A 24,726-nucleotide genomic window follows, 5' to 3' on the forward strand; every position below is an offset into this window, starting at 1 on the left:
TAAGTGGGTGGTACAATACGTGCTGGTGGCCCACTAGTAACATTTAATTGACAAGCCCTGGGTATATGTTATACCACTATACAAGGGACTTATATAGCCAATTAGGTGTAAGCCAATTGTACTATATTTAGGTGAGTGCACACAAGCACTTTAGCACTGGTTAGCAGTGGTAAATGTACACAGAGTCCTAAAGCCAACAAAACTGAATTCAGCAAATCAAAATGGAGGGAAAAGGCAAAAAGGCAAAAGATTTGTGATTGGCCTGCAGAGAGTTCCAGGCCCAACAGGCATGACCAAACCTCGTGTATCTTTCTTTACTTCTTCACCACATTGTTTGACGCATAAATGGTTACACGGTGGCTGTAGATGTTAGCACTGATAATATACCCGCCACTTCTACTGACTACAATACTATTCGCTTGTGTTCTGCCATTACCCCATATCTCATTTATCACCCATCCAGCCTTCAGAGAATGTAACTAGACATCATATTTCCAGCTTAAATCAAGATCATAGGGATCATAACCTGGCACAAAGTTAGTCATACACTGACACAAACCAAAATATTGTGAAGGACCAATCCTTCACAGTTGCCACCATCTCCCTCTATACAGCCTACCTCTGTCAACCATTCCACCAGTACAGTTCAGCACATAAACTGACTCTCAACAGAAGAACTTGACTACCTCTAGGCATAATTCACATGAGAAATGTGACTGCTCAGCTCATACCTTTTTTACACTTTACACTCATTGGCAACTTACTAAGGCACAAATCTCTAATCCACGTCTAAAAAGACTGGCTTGACATTAAACTGAAGCTAGATAACCTGCATGAAATGATACAAGTTCAAAGCACGCTGAACATCTCTCTATTTCCCACACACAATCACCTTCCTGCTCTCCTAGCCTTCTAATGTCCACCTCGATCACCACACCACACCTGAAGAGCCACACTCTCACACACCAACCGCAATGCTTCAGAGGATTCCTCCTTGCATATTATCTCTAAAACTCCCTGCGCAACTGAATAATATGGCTGAGATACCCGCCACCCCCTCTCAACACAATCCCCAAGGATGGGAAACCGGAAACGGTTCTGAACTTTTGGAAGGCGGGAGGGAGTGACCCTCCCGGCCGTATTTATTAAAATATGAAACAAAATCAAAACATTAAAATAACAGTTTCATATTATGTACAATTTCATTTCCACATTACGATGTTTGGCTAACCTTAACAGATCTCTAATACAAAGGTTCTCCTAGCCGAACTAACATCCTACAAAACATTTGACTTGAAATTGTACATCCTAACGTTAAGGGCCAACGGCAAGGTCGTAACCGGGGTCAGATCCCTAAACCAGAAATACCCCCCTCACTTGTGAGGGGAGCGACCGCACAGAGGCGTACCTCAAGTGCATCTACCAATTTCCCTTGGACTTGACGGGGGCCCCAATGAACTCGACGCCATTTAACGGTCGTCCGAGGACTCGTGTGAGGTGTCTAAAAGGTAGCGTAAACCCCCTCCCGAACCCCACACAACTTACCCCATCTGCCGTCGCAGATGTCCTGGCCCCGGAAAATTCCCCAGGAGGGCCCGTAGCCCCTCCTATCCAGGAAGGGGCCTTGACCACCTTTCCTTTCCTTCCGGCGGCCTATCCTTAGAAGGGACCGCCTCCCCGTTGAGGGGCCAATGGCCACCTCCCCCGAGCGCTCCCATCCGTAATGGGTGACGCCCCCCCATAGGGATCTTCCAATTACTGCTCACCGATCATGACCTTACCGCCCGACCAAAATAAATACGACAATTTACCTAAATTACTGAATTACAAAACAACCATAACTATTACAAGCATGATTACTGATCAACACTAGTGCAGAATTACTTTATTTGCAAAAGAAAAACATACTGAAAATGACCATTCTTTATTGCATACTCAAAATATCACGACAATCATCACAACCTGCAAGAAATAGAGTTACCAGATCAAAACTTTATTCCAAACAACTAGCTGTCCTCAGGGGCTGGTGGGTGGGTCAAAATTGGCTCTTCGTTCGGTCTCGAGCTCACGTGCAGCGGGGAGGTGCATCTTCAGAGCACAGGAACAAGAGGATGCTTTCTTGGCTTGTTGCTCCTTTTATCCGTCTTCGGGCGGGCGTAAACCCGCCCCCGCCTGCCTCCGAGGGCGTGGCCGGCCGCGTCAGTGTCTAGGACAACCCACTCCAGGGCGGGAAAAGGCGCGCCACGGCTACGCCGCTTCGGGCATACCAGCCGAGACTCGCCTCCCGCCCAAGATGGCTTCCCGGGGGGATCGTGGTACTCCACCATACGTTCGGGGGGACCGAATGGTCGCCCCTTTCCATATGGCTGAGATACCCGCCACCCCCTCTCAACACAATCCCCAAGGATGGGAAACCGGAAACGGTTCTGAACTTTTGGAAGGCGGGAGGGAGTGACCCTCCCGGCCGTATTTATTAAAATATGAAACAAAATCAAAACATTAAAATAACAGTTTCATATTATGTACAATTTCATTTCCACATTACGATGTTTGGCTAACCTTAACAGATCTCTAATACAAAGGTTCTCCTAGCCGAACTAACATCCTACAAAACATTTGACTTGAAATTGTACATCCTAACGTTAAGGGCCAACGGCAAGGTCGTAACCGGTGTCAGATCCCTAAACCAGAAATACCCCCCTCACTTGTGAGGGGAGCGACCGCACAGAGGCGTACCTCAAGTGCATCTACCAATTTCCCTTGGACTTGACGGGGGCCCCAATGAACTCAACGCCATTTAACGGTCGTCCGAGGACTCGTGTGAGGTGTCTAAAAGGTAGCGTAAACCCCCTCCCGAACCCCACACAACTTACCCCATCTGCCGTCGCAGATGTCCTGGCCCCGGGAAATTCCCCAGGAGGGCCCGTAGCCCCTCCTATCCAGGAAGGGGCCTTGACCACCTTTCCTTTCCTTCCGGCGGCCTATCCTTAGAAGGGACTGCCTCCCCGTTGAGGGGCCAATGGCCACCTCCCCCGAGCGCTCCCATCCGTAATGGGTGACGCCCCCCCATAGGGATCTTCCAATTACTGCTCACCGATCATGACCTTACCGCCACAGGCCGGATAGTTGACCGGCTATCCGGACCCCCCACAACAACTCCTGCCTAAAGGTCATGTTTTAAACTCTTTAGCCAAGCTATGAGGTCTCCTATGAGTAACTCATTCCCCACCCGGGACAAATGAACCCCATCTCCCAAATACATACTGTCCCCTTTGATACAACCATGCGAAACAGAATGCAGTGTATTTGAACGAAACAATCTCCTCAACTTGTTATTTATTTTCTTTACTGAATGATTCAAAGCAGAAACCGAAATAGCCCCCCGCCACACTTTCCGTGGGATCATATGGGACCATGCAATTGTGCACCCTGGAACTCTTCTTGCCAACCAACTTACTGTGGAAAGCATTGCCTCAAGAAGAAGTCGTCTACCAGTGGCCACCAAATCGTTGCCCCCAAGATGGACTATGATTATAGACGGCGGTGACCTTGTCCGCCCTAACAGACCCTCGAAAAAGGATTGAAACTGGTCAATACAGAGCCCGCCCCTTCCGTAGAAGGACACCCTGTACCCGTATTTCCCAGCCACGTGAATCATGTCACCTGCTTTGAATACGTCCGCGGCACGCCTCACGTATGAGTGGCCCACGACCCACACCTCCTTTCTCGCAGCCGGTGATGTCTGACCGCTGTTCCCCAGGTGTCGGGTCGACTGCACAGTCCGCCCCGCCTCGTAAGCTTGCGCAACTGAAAACCAAACAAAAACAAGAAGCGTGAGTACATTATTACAGCTTCACAACATGTGCAACCGCACATACCTTTTATAACAGTTCGAGGACCAACGCCCCAAACGTTTTACTTTTTCTACACTCAGACCCCTGGCTGTAGCCTCAGTAGCAGCCCCTATCCGAAAGGAATGGGTCCCGAACACACCGGGGTTTAAGCCCGCGGCCGAAATCGACATCGCAAGCACCCGCTGGAACTGAAATCTCGTCAGTGGGGTGGCGTCAGCGTGTCTCAACAAGGTCCCCCCCCCATGATGCCACCCTCTGCGCTAAATATTCCTCTACGCACACCACAGGGCACATGGAAGACCCGGGGATCCTCTGAATGATTATGCAGTCCCCTATTGCACCCTGATCGGTTTTGGACCTAACAAACGAGACCGTCATCGTCTCCTCCCTGACCTGAATGTGCTCCCGGCACAGTCCCCTCATCGTATCCTGCTTGTTCTTTGCCATTAATTCGCTTACCCGCATAGCCCCATGGAATGCTAGCGCAAATGCAGCTCGGAATAACACTGCTTCGTACTGGGATGAACACGTTGCCGGGAGCACGGACAATAACAGGGTCAACCTATCCAGACCTATCGGGTGCCTCTCATCTACTCTGCGACCCTCAAGGCGTTGCCACCCACGTAGCGCTTTATGCACAACGAAAGACGCTGTCGGGTCCTGGATCCCATGAGCCCTTGCCATAAAGGAAATGGCGGCCCGATGCCTCTGGGCCGTAGCTACTGATTTGCCTGCCTGATGTAAAGACAGCAAAAATTTTACTACAAACTCTTCCTGGCCCCAACGCTCCCCCCTAGCAGCACCCAAAAAGGACCAATAGGAACGGAACGCCCCTTCATATGCCTTCCTCGTCCTGGGTGCTAAACTCTCTCCCACGAGGTTTTGTAGTTCGGGGCACCGAGAGACCAGAGAGCTTCGGGAAAGGGTGCCGCCACCGGGTCCGCTGTGGGCAGAAAACCCCAGAAGGCCTGCATACGGAAACGAGAAAGCGCATCAGCCGCTTGGTTCAGTACCCCCGGCACATGTCTCGCCCTAAATAGCACATTCAATTGCATACACAATAACACAATTTCTTTGAGCAATCTCAGAATCCATTTGCATCGTGCTGCCTGACTATTGATACACTCAACCACGGTCATGTTATCAGACCAGAATACCACAGAGTGATCCCGGAACCCCCCAGGCCAAGTTTTCAGGGCCACCAAAATAGGGAAAAGTTAGAGAAAAGCAATGTTACTCGTCAGCCCGCACTCGTGCCACCATGACGGCCATTTTTGAGCCGACCACTGTGTACCAAATATGGCACCAAAACCTATACTCCCCGCCGAATCTGTCCAAAGCCCCAGCTCCTCGGAGGACACCGCCGGTTTGTTCCAGACAATTCGACCATTGAAATCCGCCAAAAATGCCAACCAAATGCGCATGTCCTGGCGAACCTCTGCCGAGAGCCTCGTGCGATGATGACCCTCCTTCAGGCCGACCATGGCTTGTGCAATCGAGCGGGAAAAGGGGCGCGCCATTGGCATCACTCTCAGGGCAAAATTCAACTGACCCACCACTTGTTGCAATTGATGCAGGTTTACTTTCGTTGCACGAATACATGTTTCAAGGGATAACCTGAATTTTAACACTTTTTCCTTGGGTAATCTAAAACAACCTTCTTCTGAGTCGAGCTCGATACCCAGAAACTCGAGCAAAGTCGAGGGACCCACAGTCTTACCTGGCGCCAATGGCACACCGAATTGATTCATTAAGACACAAAATTCATGTAAAGCCTGTCCACACTCAGGATCCCCGGCTGCCCCCAAAAACAGAAAGTCATCGAGATAATGCATAACATGCTGAAAACCTGTCCTCCTTGTGAATACCCATTGCAGAAAACAACTGAACTTTTCGAAATAGGCACAGGATATCGAGCACCCCATTGGCATACATCTATCCATGTAATAGCGACCCTGAAACATAGATCCAAGGAGACGCTGATCGTCTGGGTGCACCGGGAGCAACCGGAACGCTGACTCGATGTCTGATTTTGCCATCAGCGCCCCGGGCCCCAGGCTATTCAACATGGCAACGGCCCCATCGAAAGATGCGTACCGCACCGAACACACTTCCGGGTCTATCGCTTCATTCACGGAAAGACCACGTGGGGCTGACAAGTTATGTATCAGCCGAAACTCACCCGGGTCCTTCTTGGGGACCACCCCTAGAGGGGAACAAACAAAGTTAGCAACCGGTGGCAAATCAAATGGACCGGCGACACGACCTCGAGTCACCTCCTTCCCAATCTTTACCTGTACCACCGACGTGTGCTGCAAGACCGACAGTTGATTCTTACAGTTTGCTACACCCTGAAAATCCCCCACTGGGATGCGGAAACCATATGAAAACACGTTTCGCAACACCCCAGCGGAAGCGTGATCCGGGTATTCGTTGAGCCAAGGAATCATTGCCATGGTATCAATCGGAGTAGGTAAAGGCGCCCCTCGGACTATTTCAGACCTGTTTGGCGCTTCCCCTACCACCGTTATCACCCGTTTTGGCTCTGCACATGGACTCAGGATGAGATGGCTGCCCACACCCCCCACATTCATGTCTGAACTTGCATGACCCCTGGGGCCTCGTACATTTCCCTCTGTTAAAATTCCAACAAATCCCCCTTTTACCTGCGTTGCCACTCGCCTTCGAGTGGTGCTCGTTACCTGCACCCGTCCGAAAGGGTGTCCCAGAGAATTGGCGGGAAGATTCACCCCCGTTACTCCCTGACAATGGCACTTTTAACATTCCTGAACTCTCCATTTTTTGCCATGAAACGGAGTCGAAACAATCCCAAGTCAGAACTGGGTCGTGTTCCTTAGCTTTTCTAAAAATATTGTCATAACAGAACCACTGATTGCCCCCGTACGATACGGAATACTCCATGATACGTGACTGATAAATAGGCAACTCGGTCAGTAACTCGGGCCTGCGCTCGCCCATGATGGAGGTAAAAATGCCCCACGCTCTGCCCCAAGTACCAATGTTTTCATCAACCTTAAAGGCGGCCATTTTTGCGCGCCAAACACTCGGATGCATGAGCTCCTTTTGACTCTTAACATGCTCCATCTCGTAATGGTCGGTAAGCAAAGAAAAAATGTTCACATACTTATTCGCCCAAATCTTTTCCTTAATTTCCAGTGGAACATGCTGAGCCACCTTCTCCCTTCGTGAAGGTACAGACCCCTCCCCCGCGATCGGCAATGGCCGCTTACCTGAACCAGATGCTGCATTTGCCGCCGGACTTGGGCCTGTTGCATTTTCCGCCGCCGGAACTGGCGGGGTAACAGCCTTCGCAGCCTCTCTAGATTCCCGCAGTTGTCTCATTACTGCCCGGGCGTCGTCAGCCGTGGCGCCCTCACTATCCTTTCCCAACCACGCTGCCAATTGTGCCGCTAACTCGGGAGGCATATCTTCCCCGGTCACGGGGGTGACCACTACGGGGATCGGATGCCCCTCCTTCGGAACCGGGGTTGGCTCCTCGAGTGGGGTATCGGGAACCGGGGTTTCCCCCCCAAGTGCCCCCCTTTTGGACCTCTTGCCTCTTCCACCAGGGATTACTCCTGGTAAAGCTGGTCCGATGACTCGCTTCGGTCCTCCCTCCCCGTTCTTAGCCGCCATCTGCTTTTTCAAATCGGCTACCTCCTTTATGAGCATGCGGAGCATCTGATCGGTACCGACCCGCTTTCCGACCTTCTTGCCTGGCATTCTCAAACGAAGATATCTGTAAAACAAAAAGAAAGATTACAACGCTCAAAATTGGCTCTTCGTTCCGTCTCGAGCTCACGTGCAGCGGGGAGGTGCAGCTTCAGAGCACAGGAACAAGAGGATGCTTTCTTGGCTTGTTGCTCCTTTTATCCGTCTTCGGGCGTGCGTAAACCCGCCCCCGCCTGCCTTCGAGGGCGTGGCCGGCCGCGTCAGTGTCTAGGACAACCCACTCCAGGGCGGGAAAAGGCGCGCCCCGGCTACGCCGCTTCGGGCATACCAGCCGAGACTCGCCTCCCGCCCAAGATGGCTTCCCGGGGGGATCGTGGTACTCCACCATACGTTCGGGGGGACCGAATGGTCGCCCCTTTCCATATGCTATGTGATAATAGATCCCACAATGTATCTAATTCCCACAATCTACAGAGCTAGACATACTAAATATAAAGATCAATCTACCTAATCAACCTCAGAAGAACTGCCACCTGGCAATTCAGTAACCTGCAAAGAACTTAACACTTGCCCTTCTGACCTTTGGTGCCATATGCAACTCTCATGTCTGCTTTCATTTAGCACTGCAAGATTCATGCTACTGCGCTCTTATTCATCCATGCCAAAATCATTCTCCTGTGATGCAATGCATCCCACCACGACAGAGCAGACATTGGAAGGCGGTGACCTTTATCCACACGGAGTCACAAAGGTGCAAAATAATTAACTTAACACATTGCAACTTGTTCCAATTCCTCAATCTTGAGGTTGTAATATGACACCCAAATTAGTGACGCTGAACACCAACCTGGCAGCAAGAGAGTTACTGAAGGTTTCCTTGATTACAACACTGCTTAATTCACCTCCTCTTCTGATCAGACTTCCCAGGGAGATTTCATCCTTGCTGTGAAAAAGACAAAGACGCCCAAACATGACTTTTCTAATCCTTCTTACTGGAGACAAATCTAATAAAACATTCACCATTACTATACACAATAATCCTCACCTCAACATTATTCCCATGTTACACTCGAGACAGTGAAGAGATAGTATAAACAAGCATTGTCAAAAAAAAATAAGACTGATTTTAATGTTATGACATGCAAACACGGTCAAGCACAAATGTGGACAGACTATTTTTGTTGAATCTCTATGTAGTCTGTTTCTTACTGTGACCCCGTGAAAAAAGGCTTGCCAAGGGACAAAAACTAAACATTGTTTGTGATGGTTCCAAATAAAATTAATTTCCTACTACATTGCTGCCCTGCAATCATCTGAGTTACTTCCCCTTTGTAGGTCTTAGACTGCTATTACTGGCAAACGCGCCTTGGGATAATTTTATTGGAGAGAGATACATTTTCTGCTTATTAGATTTTTCCTGGTGTTTTATGATACCCTTAGAACTCAGCAGACTGGGGACAGTCACCTTAGCTGTTTCAAAGCCTATGCCACCCACGATTTCATGACCCTGATTCTCGCATAGCTGTTTCACCTGATGTGGTACAAATCTCCAGAAGTAGCAAAGTCAGGAAGTGTAAGTGCCATGGTGAGGCCTTTCCCCAGTGTTCTTATTACCTAAAGGTAATTATTTACAACAAGACACACTTTTTTGAAAACTAATATAATTCATTGTATGTGGGAATATTTTCCTGTCTCTAAATTGAGCTTGTAAGTGAACTCAAAGGGGCTTATTACGGGGACGGTCGGAAAGCCGCCAACCGATGGCTTTCCGACCGCCATCGTCGGTTTCAATTCTGACCAGCTGATTAGGAATCAGCTGGTCGGAATTGAAATTGGCTGGCCCGTAATCCCAAAGGGTGGCCTTCCCACCCTTGGGATTACGATGCATGGTTTCCTGCAGTGTTTCCATGCCGCCCTTTCCGACATAGAAACCCTGTCAGAAAGCGTGTTTGGGGGCCCTGCTATGGCCCTACTTGTGTGTGCAACCTCCGGTTGGGGACAAGGGGGCACTTATGGTGCCCCCTGTTAATCTCTTCACCCGGGGTCAGGGATTAACACCACCTCCCATTTTCCTATGGGAGCATGTACTGCGGCTGGTTTACAGCTGTAACACATGTGGAAAATGTGGGAATGCGACCGAACAGTGTTTGGTCCCATCCTAATGAGGCGGTCGGGACAGCTGACCAGAGGTCGGTTGGCCCCGTTTAGAGACGTGTCAGGCAGATGCAAGTCTGTTCGTCATTGTAATCGGCACATAAGCCTCTTAGTGAACTCTGACTTGAAGTCTTGCCTTAGAATCGCAATCTGTGTGCTATTTACATGGACTGTCCATTATTTCAGATGAGTGCCCATTGTCCGTAAATGGTCATATTTTGGGCAGCGTTTGTCCATAATTTTAAAGATGCTGAGTTGAAATGAGAGCAGCTTGCTGAGAGCCAATCAGTGCAAGAAATTAGCTGGATAAGGCTGGCGCCAGTGAAATATTCTGAATACATTCAATAGTGCCTGCACATTGTCTCCTTTCCATTAGGGCCAAAAGTCTGCAGGGGTTGAGGGATATTTCATATTTACTCTTGGAGCTGGGCACAATACAAAGACCTCATGTAAAGGCACATCAGCTGCATTTTGGAGTCTCATCCGGTCTGGGTGTTATCTGGAACCTAACACCTAGAGTCCAGTGCCAGGGAGGGAAACAAGGGCACTCGGCGTGTTGATTTGGAGTTAGGTTTTTTACTTTGCTCTACCCTTGTATGTTAGAGATATGCATGCATTGTAAGAATGTCAGATGTATCTTACTGTGTAACTACATGAATATGATTTCAAATGCACTTACTAAATCGTTTTTTATTTAATTTCTTTTATAGCACTACTAAACCCAATGTAAGGTGTAAGAGGACTTTTCATCACACACACGCATTATACAGACACTAAGAATCATACAAGCATATAAATCAATTAGCATAAAATGCTACTTAAGAGAATGAGGTATACAAAGTGTTGGAGTCTCACAGCATCCATATTGGTGGTAATTATACGCTATGAGTGCTTGGCCTGGAGAATTACAAACTCAGGATGTAGAAAGTAACATATGTCTGAAGTAGCAAGATGTTATTACTACCCAAATGATCAATTTTTAGCTACCCTAGAATACAATTAGCATGAGAAAAAACAATAAAGTTCTAAAGCCACCCTTGCAGTTTGCATGCAGCTTCCTGATGCAGCTTCACAGCTCACTGTGGTGTTAGAAGGATTGTAATTTATGAACCGCCAGCAATAAAATAATCTCTGTGACAATAGCAGCAGCCAGTTGGGCTTTGTGGCAGGCACATTTACTCAATGTGCTACATTATACATTATCCTGTCACAACAGTGACTAGACAAAACACTCCTCTCTAACATGTACATTAATCAGCAGTGTTGTTTTACCATTATGATTATCCTTTGAAAATTGCTGGGCACACAAAGATCTCTGTAAGATATGTTAAAATGCAGCCTGCATGTGCCCTATTAAGTAGTCTAGAACAGGTTTACTAGCACATGTGTCCTTGTTATAAATGTGAATTGTAGCAGAGTTTTTAACGAATGTGGACTTTGACAGTTAGACTCCACTTTTCATGTTTTTTCCCCTTGTGACTCCACCCCTTTCTGCTGCCACAGAATGGCACACAATATGTAGGCTCCAAGAGTAATTATTTTCCATTTTCAGCAATGTAAATGCCTGTATAAACCATTCAATCACCACTCTGCATTGAGGCGACACTGACCGGACCTGTGATTGGTTACTAAGGGGTATATTTACAAGAATTGCCACTAAGTAGTTTTGATGTTTCTTAGCAGCAATTTTTTTTACTGCTGTCTATCACCGAAATCCTTTGCCATGTTTGCGACGTGTTTACAATACGTCGTTACATGGATCAGCCAGAGGCGGCAAAAATTGCCGCTAACTCTAGTGTCTCGGTCATAAAATTCTTGACGCTAGCATGAAAGTGACAGCCGACCGATTTACGGCAAAAAAAATTACGTTTGTCAGCTCAACTTAGCTTGTCAGCCTCTAGAGGCAAAAGGGGCTTACAAATACCCCTCTAAGGAAAAAATGAAAAGCAAAACATCAGAATGCAGAATGGAGCAGCCAGGACCAAGTTCAGCACAACCCCGTCAAATCCCCCAGGATGACCAGGCAAAGTCCCAGGGGAATAGGAAATGCAGAATCAAGGCCTCATTTATGAAAAGTGGCGTATCGCTGGGGACAAACAGCGATGCTGCACTTTTCATTGCACCATCCTTGCGACACCATGGCGGCTGATGCCTGGAAGTGCGGACAGCCCCGGGGCCTGGAAGCCTCACAGGGCCTGCGTCTGAGACCTGGAGTGGGAGACGTCGGTGCTGTGGAGTTACTGTGGCTTGACAGTGAAGGCCCGCTGCGTTGGGCCTGAGTCTGTGGCCCATGGCAGTAAACATTGATGCGTTGAGGATAGCCCTTACCTGGTGGTGAAGTGTGGCAGGTCACATAGAGACACATTGCTGACCTGTGTGAGAAGACCGCCTGGTGGCCCTTGGAGCTGTGATCAGTAAAGGTGCTCCTGCGCAATGACGTGGGGAGGTCTGCTTTGCATAACACACCCTACCACTACACCGGGGGGTAAAAAGGGGGAAATTGCCAATAGGGGGTTGTGCCTCGATGCATCACAGGCCGGAGGAGGTGGCACTGCCCAGACTCTAGAGAAGGTGAGGCCTGTGAGCTGCATTGAACTTGTGTGGCCTTGCTGCATCACCTGCATCGGACTATTTCCCAGTGGACTCGGTGGCTTGTGAAATACGGCCTGGCTGAGGCTCCTGCTGGCTAAGTCACAGATTTGGAGACAGCACAGCAGGTTCAGCCCCATTAACAATGTCCAGGTGAGGTAAAGGTGGGACGGGGAGCGGAGGAGTCTGAGGGTCGTGTCAGGCCCAGGCCTTGCACCTGTGGGTGAGGCACACTGTGCCCTGAGCAATCCCTGCACTCGGGCGGACCAACATCACCGAAGACACTGCAAAAGACTGGTGGGGGACTCCACTAACTGGTTCAAGTCGCTGATATTGGCTGTTGGTGACAGCAGTTGCCAGGGGCACAGGGGTGAGTACGGGCCCAGGCCCTTGGGCTGCAGTTTGATCCATTGTTACTCGCTTGGGCACTGGGGAATATAGTTGCCACTGTTAGGTTGGAGGAGGCGATCGGGTGGTGCTTGCTTTCCTCACCCCCTTTTAGTGCGCTTGTGGATGTACAGGGATTTCCTTTGTGCCGCCCGAACAAAGACTCCTGGCTAGTATTCACCTGACTGGAGGAGAGGGGTGGGCAGGTGACACTGCACTCCACTGCAAGTCATACATAGTGACTGGGTGTCTGGTGCAATGATGGGCCGCCTGCACACGGGGGTGGAGTCGACACCTGGCACTCCTCCGTGTCGGTGGACCAAGCGGCTCGTTGTCGCGTGCTGCCCGGAGAGGTGACAGCGTTCACCCTGGATTCCAAACTAGACTCTGTACTCGCGGCTGTAGAGAAAATAGGTACCTCCCTCGAACAAACGTATACCTCCCTTGCAGGCTGCATCAACAAAATCACAGTCGACTTCACCCTGGAGCAAGTAGATCATCACAAGATGACTGGCACAGTACATGACATTGAGCAAGAACTGGCTGAAGTCCACCCTATAACCCAGACAGCAGCGTTGAAAGTACAGCAACTAATGGCAGGTCTGTGACGTCATTAGAAAGAAGAGCATAGGATGCGGAGGGCCGCTCCCAGCGGAACAATGTGCAGTGGTGGGTCCGCCCGTGGGAGCTGAAGGAGTGGATGCAGTGGCATACACTGAGACATGGTTGCAGGACCTACTGCCAGCAGGTGCACTCTCCCAATTCGGTGTCGTTGAGCAGGCCCATCAAGTGCCGGCGAGCCATCTTCAGCCAGAGACAAGTCCTAGACCCTTTGTCTTCTGCCTCCTACAGTGATCGTGACACTGTCCTGAGGGTGGAACGCATGTTGGGGGAGGTGAAAGTGGATAACGCCACAGTACTTTTCTTCCCTGACTATGTCACAGGGTGAAGAGGCAGAGGGGGTCCTTTCTAGTAGCTAAGCGATGCCTCTGAGAGTTGTGCATCAAATACTACCTCCTCTTCGCAGCAAGGCTGCAAGTGGTCGCAGAAGGTAACACGTGATTCTTTGATGCTGGTGAACAAGTCTGGACCTACCTGGAATCTACTGGTCGCCAGGTGCTGCAGACATGGAGTGAAGGGTCATAGTGGGAGGCATAGGAGGAGCAGGCGCCCCCCACCGCAACTGCAAGCCAACTCCAATCTGGTGCAGATTATACAAGAGCGGCAGAAGGCGCTGAATGCGGCGGCAACAATGCACAATTGCACTCAGAGCCAGTATTCCAACACTTCCCGTAAATGCTCCCCCAGCGATGATGGCTCCACTGCAACGTGGCCAACGGGTGCGAGGCTGGGCGGCCCCCGTTTGTGACTCCTCAGACAGCAGATGACCAAATTTAAGATTCACTGGTTGTGTGTCTCTCCTTCTTCCACAGTTCAAGACGGTTCCGGAGAGTCACTGGCTTTCTGTGGTTATGGTTCTCTAGCTTCCTGTTGCTGATGTTCTAGTCTACCAAGGTCAGCACTTAGAGGTAATCAGGGCCAGTCATCACCCAAAGGGAATGGTGCAGTTGTTCAGGTGAGTGACGCATGACAGGTGTGGTTGTCTCCTTGGTGCTCCTAGTGGCGATGGCAGGAGGTCCATGGCATTACGGACCTTGCCAAGGATGAATTGTGGGAGTTCTTCTGTTATCCGAGGGCCTAATTTATGGGCCCTAGCGGCACTTTTGCACCGCTGGAACGTCACTTTTTTGACGTTCAAGTGGCACAATACACCATAGCTTATTTACAAGCCCACGTAAAGCCACTTTACGTGGCTTTTCATGGCTTTGTGAATATGTGCCCCTTTCACACATAAAACTGTTTGAAAGGGGTATTCCATGGGTGCTGCTGTGGGCGTTCCCACAAAAAACTTATGGAATCTGAAGCATTCCCAGATTTACGAGAAGCCGTGAACCTGGAAAGGCATCCGTATCTAACACCACCTCAAGGGTGGCTTTTGGGAGGTGCAATGAGGAAAATGTTTTCATTTCTCCTTTTTTTCCTTTTTCTATGTGTACAGCATTCTGAAGCACACATAGAAAGAGGAAATCGGCTGGGACACCTTTCTGCGCAACATCAATCAGCTCTGCAATGCAGGCACCCTGGCATCATGAAGCAAGTGTGCCTGTGTTGGCGCATGCAGTAATTGTGCACCTACGCAGGGGAAATAGACAGGAATGGCCCTATCTTATTGATCGGGTTCATTCCTGCCCTTTTGTTTTGTCGCAGGATACCAGCAAGATTCCTTGCAGTTCTGTCCTGCACCAAAACCTCTTAAATGAGACCCCAAATGTGTTTGTGCCATTTTTAAGACCAGCTATTTTCTGATGTTAAAAAACTGCAGCTAATGGGACTTAGCAGCAGTTTTTCTTTGTTTGTGACTTATAGAAGCACCCCCTTTAACATTAACATTAACATTAACATTAACTTACAACGAAATGTCTACCTTGCATCTCATTCTCGCTAACAGATGTGCCGCATTGAAAAAATCACGTTAACGCTGAAAAAAATGCTGCTAACTAGACTTTGCGGCAACTTGTAAACATAGTAATAAAAAAAGCTGCTGCATCGTAAAAAAATTGATAATACGGCGGCGTTAACTCCTTGTAAATATGCCTCTAAGTTGCAAAGTCAATCCTAGTGCTCTCCAAACAGCTTGTCCTGTGGTCGTTTGATGGCAGGCTTGGACTTTCTTCCAGGCTTCTAAGCCACCTTTTTGCATCCCTTTCTTTTTCAGCCCATGAGCTGATGCACTCTGGACCTGGCTTTGCATGTGACCAGACAAATGAGGCAGCAATGCAACCAAAACCTGTTTGCTCTTGACAAACACCCCCAGCAATGCACTGACAATTCACCACAAGCTCAACCATTGGTGAACCTCCACTTCCACTTCAGAGGGACCCTCAGCATGAATTGCCAGTACTTCATTCTTACCGTGCAGTGCAGGACTAGATCATTCACAGGATATGTCAGCACTTAGCCCTCAGCCTAGAGAATTAGGACAGTTTCCTCACCCTGAAGTGCCCATTCAGTGACCTTAACATGCAGTGCTAGTCTAGTGCTCTCAGGATGCAGTGACAGCACTGGGCCTTCCCTGTCCAGTACCAGCTGTGACCCTCACACTGCACTGGTTCTGCTCTTTCAGAGCTCCAGGGATCTATATTGTGTTGACACCATGAATCTCTCATCTCACAGAACACACACCCTGTAGTGCCAGCCAGGGACCCTCAGCATGCAGTAGCAGCACTGAGACCTTTTTTTGCAGGCCCTCATAATGCACTGGTTTGTTCATCTCTTTTAATACCACAAAAGGCCCTTAAGGACCTACATTCAATTTAGATCAGGAGCAATAAGGACACACAGATATGTCATGCCTTCCAAGGTTGGCACACCATAATTATTTCCCTTATGCCTTTCAATTTCACCTGCGCTATTTTCTCTGCAGAGTGGTATCTGCAATTGTCTTGTAAATGATATTAGAAATGAATCCATTCAACCTTACTTCATGAGGCCTTTATGTTCCTAGTTTATTATTAAGTTGGACAAACATCTTATTTATTCAGCCTTTCATTTTGAAATTTCCATTTTTCCTTAATTTCCTGTCTCTTGTATCTCTCTTACTGCAGTGGTGTTGAAGTCTGAAAGCTGGTAATGTGGATTCAAGAGCCTTTGTGCAAAGGTGGTCACCCAGATGATGAGAAGGCAATAGCTAAATAAATATAAACACACTTAAATAGCATGGCTCTGTGAATTGCACCACCTCGCTGCATTTCTGAAGCTGGAATTGGAAAATATGGGTCAGAAAACATGATTTGAGCTTTTGTATGAAGGTGAGCCTGGAGCGAGTTTATGGACCTGGTAGAAAGGTGATTGTCTTTGCTGCATGGAGCGTGTCTTTCCTCAATGGTGAGTAACTTTTCTGTATGGTCGTGGCTTTCTGGTGAGATGGCTAGTCTTGGTGCTAAGTTGTTGGTCTTGTTGCATGGTGGTAAGCTTTGTTATGAAATTGTCAGTTTTGTAGGGAAGGTTGTGAGATGGTGTTGTTACCATGTGGTTGGCTTGATTCATTGTGACTACCCTTGCTGCAAGATAGATGGCTTTGTTACTGGGTGAGCAGCTTAGCAGTGAGATTACTGGCATTGATCAAAATGTCAAAATACAGTGTATTCCATAGTTAAGGTTCTTAACCTGCAAAGTTTTGGCCTCCTGCTGTGGTTTCATGGGCTCTATATAAGGCTTTTGTAGGAAGAATGAATGGCATATCCAGGGATATTTTTGAGCTGGCACATGAGTTCATGGGGAGCTAGAGCAGAGAGTGTCATCTGAGAGGCGTCCTGCTGCTGCTTCTTCCTCACTATCAGCTCTGTCACAGTGTGCTGTTAGAGGTTGGAGGTTATTTGTTTGACAGTCGGGAGTAGAAAGAGTTAACTTAGTCAGTTGAAGGTGGACTACTTCTCCAAGATGGCTTCGAGAGAGTAGGAATGCAAGAAGGCAGAAGTAGTGGTGGACAACTGAGGACATCTGTGTGTTAATGGTGAATTTGGAATCAGGAATGGCTTCTCTTTGTTCACCTTGATTGGAGGGAGGGGGCGTGGAGCATTGGATGACTTAGGTTGAGTGCAGGGGCTTGAGCTTGCTGTAGACTGGAGGTGTTTTTGGTGTCAAGCAGCAGACGTTTCTCATGGCTCCCAGTGACTTTCTTGAATTGCCCTGCCACACAGGGGCCAGTGCCAGGCAGACAGGATCCTGGGCATGATATTTGTTTTGTTTGTTCACGACTCCTTACAACTAACATGACCAGCACTGGAGTGCACAGGTGAATTAGTGGGTAGGCAAGATGGGCCCGTTCCAATAAGCTCCAATACTAGGGTTATATCTAGAATCAGCAACCTGAGCCTTAACCCTTCACTCTCAGTGGCAATAATGAATTAGGGGATGACATTGGGGGAGGAAATTCAAGGGTAATCTTACTGCAGTGAAAGGAAGTGCTAGTCAGAGGAGACTTCCTCAGATGCCTGTTTCGTAAATTCATACCATCAGGAAGTGAGTCCTGATGGTCTGATCTTGATCAGCACAAAAAGTTACAAATCTATTTGTGTGAACTTCATGTGCTTCATAAGACATGATTCCACTTTGGTGGGTGTGCACGACATGGTTCCACATTTGTGGGTTAGCTGGAGTGCATTTTTCTTGTTTGAGGGTTTCCTAATGCATGTTTGTCCATTCTTTACCTTTTGGGTTTGTGGAACGTTTCCACTTTGTTCCTTGACCCCAAGCACATTTTCTTATTGACCGTTTACCTGGTCCATGTTTCCCTATTGTTTACCATTTGGTGGATTAAACCACTTACATTTCCAGATTGGCGAAGACCTGCAACTACTATCCTCATTTGCTATTACATGGCATATGTGTTGCTGGTGGCGGCCTTCCTAGCTCAAATCTGCTTCCTGGTTGGTTACCTCGAGTGTGATTTCCTGATGGTGGTTTCCTTGCATGCATTAAGCGGCTAGAGAGACCTCTGGCATGTGTCTCACTGTTGGTTGGTTCCCTGTAATATGTTTCACTTTCAGTGGGATACCTGGTATGCCTTTTGCTATTGGTGTTTTCCCTAGAACAAACTCCAACAAAGGTGAGTGCCTGGTGTTATATCCTATTGCCAATTACCTAGGTGCATTCATGTATTGGCGAATCACCTGATTCACAATTTTCAATTACTTCGTTATCTGGATCAGGTTTTCTGGTGAGTCTTTTACTATTGTTCATGCTACCTGATCATAGCTCCTGTTTGTGTTTACTTAGTGTGTGTTCACTCTGGCAGATTACTACAGGAAGAGCAACCCTTCTAAGCCATAACCCCCATGTCAACATCAGGTGAGTGTAATCCAATGTTATAGTGCCATGAATTTCAGAAAAGAGAGAAGGAAGTGGAACACTGAATGTTTGCTCAGTACCGCTTTGTATTATACAAAAAAAGAATAAAAAAGCAATTTCGGCTTTACTTTATTGAGCTCCGCAGGTGGATCTGTAAAAGTGTTAAATATAATAATGGGGATGCACTTATTGATTATATCTTGGCGTCATGCCTTATTGAGGTGAACAACCATTACAACATTTCAAGGTATAAGCTGTTGTAAATAACAAGTGAGCTGTAAATCTGTTGGTTGGATTGTTTAATTGTTTCCTTGCTTCCTTGCACAAGATAGTCACAGCCAATAGACATTTCACTCGCTTGAGGTGTGCAGGACTAGGGAATTGTCCGAAATTCTGCATTGGTGCATTACAATAGTTTTGTGGCACAATGAAAGCCATTACTGTTATGACTATATGTGCAATGGCTTAACCGTGAGTGCACTGCACACCTTCTCTCATTGTTAGAATCAAAGAGTTAAACAGATAAACACTTCACTGTCAGGTAATGGAAGAATGTCCACAATTGGTGAGATTTAATGTCTCAGTCATCTCTGAAGTTAGCACTCAAATGTTCATAGACATAAGACAAGACTCTTAAACCGTTTACTCCGTACAAAACTGGAAATGTAATGTTGATTACGTATTATCAAGGTATTATAAGAATTCATTTACATGATTCTATAGCTCTCTTTGAGAAAATGTATTATGCCAGTTTTATAATGTAACATCTATCACTCCAAATTAATAATGCCAACTAAGCACATGTAAATTGATTGTATTTGCTCCAAGTCCTTTATGTTTTAGAATGACAGCTTGGATGTGGGATAACTAAAACCCTTCAAGGGTTGCGCCTCAGGACGTGCCAATACAGTGTTTCTAGTACTTCCTGCTACAGCTTTGTGTGCCAAGAAACACAGTTGAAGTGTTGATTTGAAATGCTTTATTGATTTTGCAATGATGCAGACTAAAAGCATCAATATACAGGGTTTATCTTGCTGTACTGTTCCTGTTTTGGAAACAAAAGTAGTACAGCAAGTGCACTGCTATGTTGAGAACTTTTCCATTTCATTATCTTTCTGGTCTAATTTATTAGTGACATCCTTCACTCAATCGAAGGACACCCATGCAACTCGTGTAACTGTTTTTAGAAAGACAGTTTGGTCATTTTTACTTTTAGGTCTGGCCCTAGTCAGGCCCTTTTGATTTAAAATGTGCTTACCTATAGGGGCTTTCAGTCAACCCTCTTCATCCATGGTCTGTTTGTGTGTCGGTTACAAATTTCTTCCGCCCCTGAAGCATACTGCATGGGTCTTTTTTTTTGCCTTTCACACATTTTTTTATATTGGTCTTGGCAGCTCCCACATCAATAATGTTTTGGAAAATTCATGACAAAATAAGCAAGCATTGCCAAACGTCTGACAACCAACACCCGACCTATTTGCTGTGCCACTCTTGATTTTGTTTGTGGTGTGACTAAAACTGCCAAAAGCTTCTGGGTATTTTGTAAGCTGGGGTCCTTCTCTGCAGGTTAATTTCCCCTTTAGCCCATTTATCTGCTCGAGCTCTAGGGGTGTGGGCGTGGCTTCAGTTTGTATTTATTCAGAGATAGATGTTATGAGACCATTGGGCTTGCTGGATGTCGAGTATTCGTCAACCTTTTTAGGTTGAGGTTCAATGCTCTTGAGGGATGAGCATTGGCCAACAACCTGAAGTGCCTCTTGTGAGTTATTCTCAGGAATAGAATACCACAGCTGAATGAACAGGGTCAGTATCTATTACCCTGCGGATGTCAATGTTACTCAAGACAGTCGGGCCTGCACTGCTGACTGCGTGGTGCTCTGCTTATGCTCGAAGATCATGGAAGCCTCTCCTTTTTGGCCATCAGTGATGTAGTTGTATTTTTCTTAGGCAATATGTAATTAATGTTCAGTGATCCTTCGGGCTATAGCGTTAAACGTTATTTAGGGCCTAGCTGTTCAGTTGTAATTACAAAGTGGTGTCATTAGAGCAACATGTGCCTTGTTGTCTCAGTTGCTGTGAATGTGTTTATGGGAGGCTGGGCCCCTTATGACAATGACGCAGATTTCAGCAAGATCTTTCAATGGAGGAAGACTTCATAGCTATACCACATGTCGAAAGTTTTCTCTCTTGCCCATATTGAATGGGGGACCGAAATAATGTCTCTTTGAGCTTGTTTTATTTTTATGTGGTTCCTACGTTGCACTTTTAGAGATTGTAACTTAGCTCATTTGATTGACAGCATATTGCCAGAATCTGTTTGAGCCTTGACTATTACAAGTTTGATTTACAGTAAGAAATTTATATTTGTTATATTGACTGCTTAAGCCCAATTGATTTGCGATGACACTGGTGTCACTGTTGCTTCTGCTCCTTTAAATTCCAAATAGCTGTCGATAAACACTTTGCATTTACTAGCATTAAAAAAATGTATGCAGTTAATCTCATGAACTAGTTCTCTTCCACGTTTGTTACACATTGATCATTACTGTATTTTGCGATCTAGGCAGTGACTGCTTTTTGGAATGGCCGAAGCCATCCTATTGTTGAGGTGCCGAGAATAAACAAGCACTGACAATTCCAATAGGTCTGGCTTTCCAAGAATGCTGTATACTAATACGAAGCATTACATGTAAATAGCATGGAAATGAATTTGTATTTGGGTGCAAGCTGTTAAATAATATTGTTGTGGGTTAAAAGGTCAGGTGACAGTTGCACTGTCAGGGCAGACCTAAAAATCCCTGTAGATTAATGACTGCCTTCCACTCCCATCTATGCTGCTGCCAGAGAAAGACAAATACCATAAATTATTTACTTAACTATGACAAGTAGACATCATTACAGTGTCATTTGGTTGCCCCGGAAAGTTCAAGCAAATAAAAATGGATCTCAGCTACATGGAGAGCAAACACTTTTTTGTGGGAGGTCATAACTTTTGCCCACGAAAACATGTACTCCTGGCTCCCACCATGTGGACGGAGACGAGCCCTGCTCTACAGATACTCACATAAAATTGACTGGCGACACCTGCTCTGTCAAGCCGGACCATAAAAACTGTAGATCATTTTCAGAGTTAAAAAAATTGTAGCTTGCAATGTTGCATGGTGTTAGTCTTTATATCTCTGATATGCCCCTTTATATCTCTGTAAGTCCTTTGTTTACCCGTTCCATATTTACGAGATTTGGCAGTTTTCCCTGCACTTATTTTTTATTTTTTTATTTTAGAATTTATAATGTTTAAGTCCACCCAAAGGTATGTTGGGGCCGAGGTTCTAAGAAGTGACAGCCTCTTTAAAACATACTGAGAATACGCATCAGTTGATTTCAAAACAGGAAAAAGGCAGTTATTCTATAGCTTCCTGAAATTGGAAAGGTGTGTCACTTTCCACAATTGCAGAGGCATTTTATTCCAAAAATGTACTCTGTGGTTTTAAAAGCTCTGCCTCTCAGAGTGACCCATCTAATCTTTCCTGATATAAGCGTCCTCGTTGGTTTGTAAAAATAAAATCTGCAAACAAGGGGCGTGTTAAGAGGGGTGGAGGGGGGGGGGGGAGAGTGGGGGGGTCATAGATCAGGCTGTACTGGCTGTACCAGGCATCGGGCGTTTCCTCCGGAGGGTGGAGGGGTGGGGGGGGGGCACTTTTGTTACTGGGGGCCATGTTAGCAGTATATTTGAAAGTACTGCTAAGTTTCTTGTATATTCAACAGTTAAAGTGGTAAGATAACTCTGGTGAGTAATTTACCAGCTGGAGAGAGATCAGAGTTGGGGATAGTGGCAGTTTAGACTCATCTAAGGTAGCGCAGAGGGTTAATATGTATGCTGCAAAGAGTATGTACTATGCACATCACAGACCAGTTTTTTATGTGCATAGCACAATGGGTTACTGATTTTGTCACCGAGACACATTTGTTACTGTGCAGTTCATAAGTTACAATCACAGTGTAGGTTGGAAAAGTTATGTTTTTTGCCAGGCTTTCATTATCTTAATTTTACTAAAAAGGGTTTGATTGTGTACAAATACATTATTATTAGTAAAGTTAACCCTAACCACTGTGTTACGTTTTGAATCCTGAATATGTGCTTCCCCAGACCAAGCACTCTTATAAAATGCCTACCACTATGGATGACATGTGATCCTACACCTACTTTTTTTATTTTTTATTGGAGCCACACACTCCACTCCACTTCATATATTAGTATTTTATCAGTGGGCGGTACTGACATTTATTAGCCAATATTTAATCAGGGGTTAAATTGAGGGGTTTTAATGCCTTGTATAGTTTTCCCAAATAAATCTGCAAAAATGTGACATTTATCTACTGACCTAGGATGGAGTGTATGTTCTGGTGTTCCTTTTACATTATAAATCCAAGTGAAAAATGCGTTGAAAATGTTAGGTGTGAAAAAAATTGTATGCAACGTCGAAAATCATATGGTACACTCTGCTTATTATTGTTATGGTTTGCCTTATGAAATATGACAGCTCATTCTCATTATGGTGAAGGACAGCAGTAGTCCTTAACAGACTTGTTGATGTTTTTAGTCACTTTGGGCTCCTTTCCTGGTTTCCTCCAAAGACAGTTAAGGGACTTTCACCTTTATGTTAATTTGTTAAACTGAAGTTTTTGCGTTTCCTCTTACACTGGGAGTATGAAGATGAATGTCAATTCATCAAAAGGCCAGGGGTAGTGTAGTGATATCAAAAGTCATTTTACATTTACGTTCACTCCCACATACATGCTTACACATACACACATTCACACTTGCAAACACACTCTCTCACATAAACACACCCTCGTTCGCAAGCAACCACACAATATACATTAAAAAAAATATTTTACTTACCTCTGCCACCAGGGATGATCATATTCCAATTAATTGTACTTCATTTTATTATAACTCTGATAGGAAATGGTGTAATACTATTCACTATTAGTTTAATTAAAACATTGATCAAAAAACAAGGTAATTGGAGCTCATACCAAAGTCCTTTAAGACAAGTTGCCAGTGTGTTCCTGGCCCTGATTTTGCTACCTCTAAGAAAGAGGGACACAAATGCAGTACCACGGTTGCAAAGGCCAAGCAAGGGGTCGTAGTTGCAACCCCTGGCAACACCTAAAGGAAGTCCATGCATATGAAGAGCCACAGAGGATGTCATGCTGTAATTTTGCTGAATAGGATTAAATACAACAATTACTAAGCTGAATCAAGGGTTGGCCCCTATGACATATTAATGTAGTTTGAAACCAACGTGGCTTTTCAATCATACTTCAAAATTTTCTTATAAACTCATACTTGAATAATTTTGGGAGGGATTAACAAATGGATTTTAACATTGGTGATAACAAATGAATAAAGATGTGTTTTTAAAAATTTCAGGAACTGTTAATGAAGGTTAGGTTATGGTAAGGGTGGAGAGGAAGTAATCTGTACCTTCCTTCTAGGGAAAGTGGTTGGAGTAGTTTTACTTCCCTGTTGAATCACTGATTACTAAGTAATATGACAAAAAAACTGTTAAACTCACTATGTGCGTGTATCTTTAAACCAGACTATGAACTGTGTGATGTAATATATCATTGTTGTATGATTTCTAGTCACACAATAAGTAATGTTGTTAATGCTCTGGCGTTTCTCATATTATATTTTTTCCTATATCAATCCATCAGTTAAAAGGAAACATTTGAAAACTGAGTAATCCATGTTTCTTCAGTCGTTTGAGGAGCATACTGAACAATTATCTTCCATTACTACTGTCACTGAAGGGATATTCATAATGGACATACAGTAATTTCTTCATAAAAACACAGTTGATATGACTATGTACAACTGCATTTATTATGTTTAAGACTTCTCTACATCTGACACCTACATTTGAAACTGTAGACGTTAGTTCGACCAGATCCAGTCCAAAGACAAGGTACTAGCACTTACAAAGGACTTCATCACTCCCGAGGTCATGGCAGATGACGAAAACAAGGAAAGGAACCAGTTGGAGGCCTTCCATCCAATTAGCTTGGAAGAGACCTTTAAGGTTACTTTAGCTGCCAAGTCCGGTTCTCCTTTCGACCCATGTCCCCCAGC

The 24,726-nt window shown here is 45.9% G+C and overlaps 1 protein-coding gene across 1 annotated transcript in view; it reads right to left on the reverse strand.

The window, feature by feature from the left end:
* Positions 1–8,394: 8,394 nt before the first annotated feature.
* SMIM36 (small integral membrane protein 36) overlaps positions 8,395–24,726 on the reverse strand; it is a 122,747-nt gene continuing 106,415 nt past the window's right edge. Inside the window, exon 2 of the mRNA XM_086928763.1 lies at positions 8,395–8,490. The gene's annotated coding sequence lies outside the window, so the exon portion shown is untranslated. The remainder of the gene's footprint in view (positions 8,491–24,726) is intronic.

The sequence above is a fragment of the Lissotriton vulgaris genome, chromosome 7, assembly GCF_964263255.1.
Source record: "Lissotriton vulgaris chromosome 7, aLisVul1.2, whole genome shotgun sequence".
NCBI lineage: Eukaryota > Metazoa > Chordata > Amphibia > Caudata > Salamandridae > Lissotriton > Lissotriton vulgaris.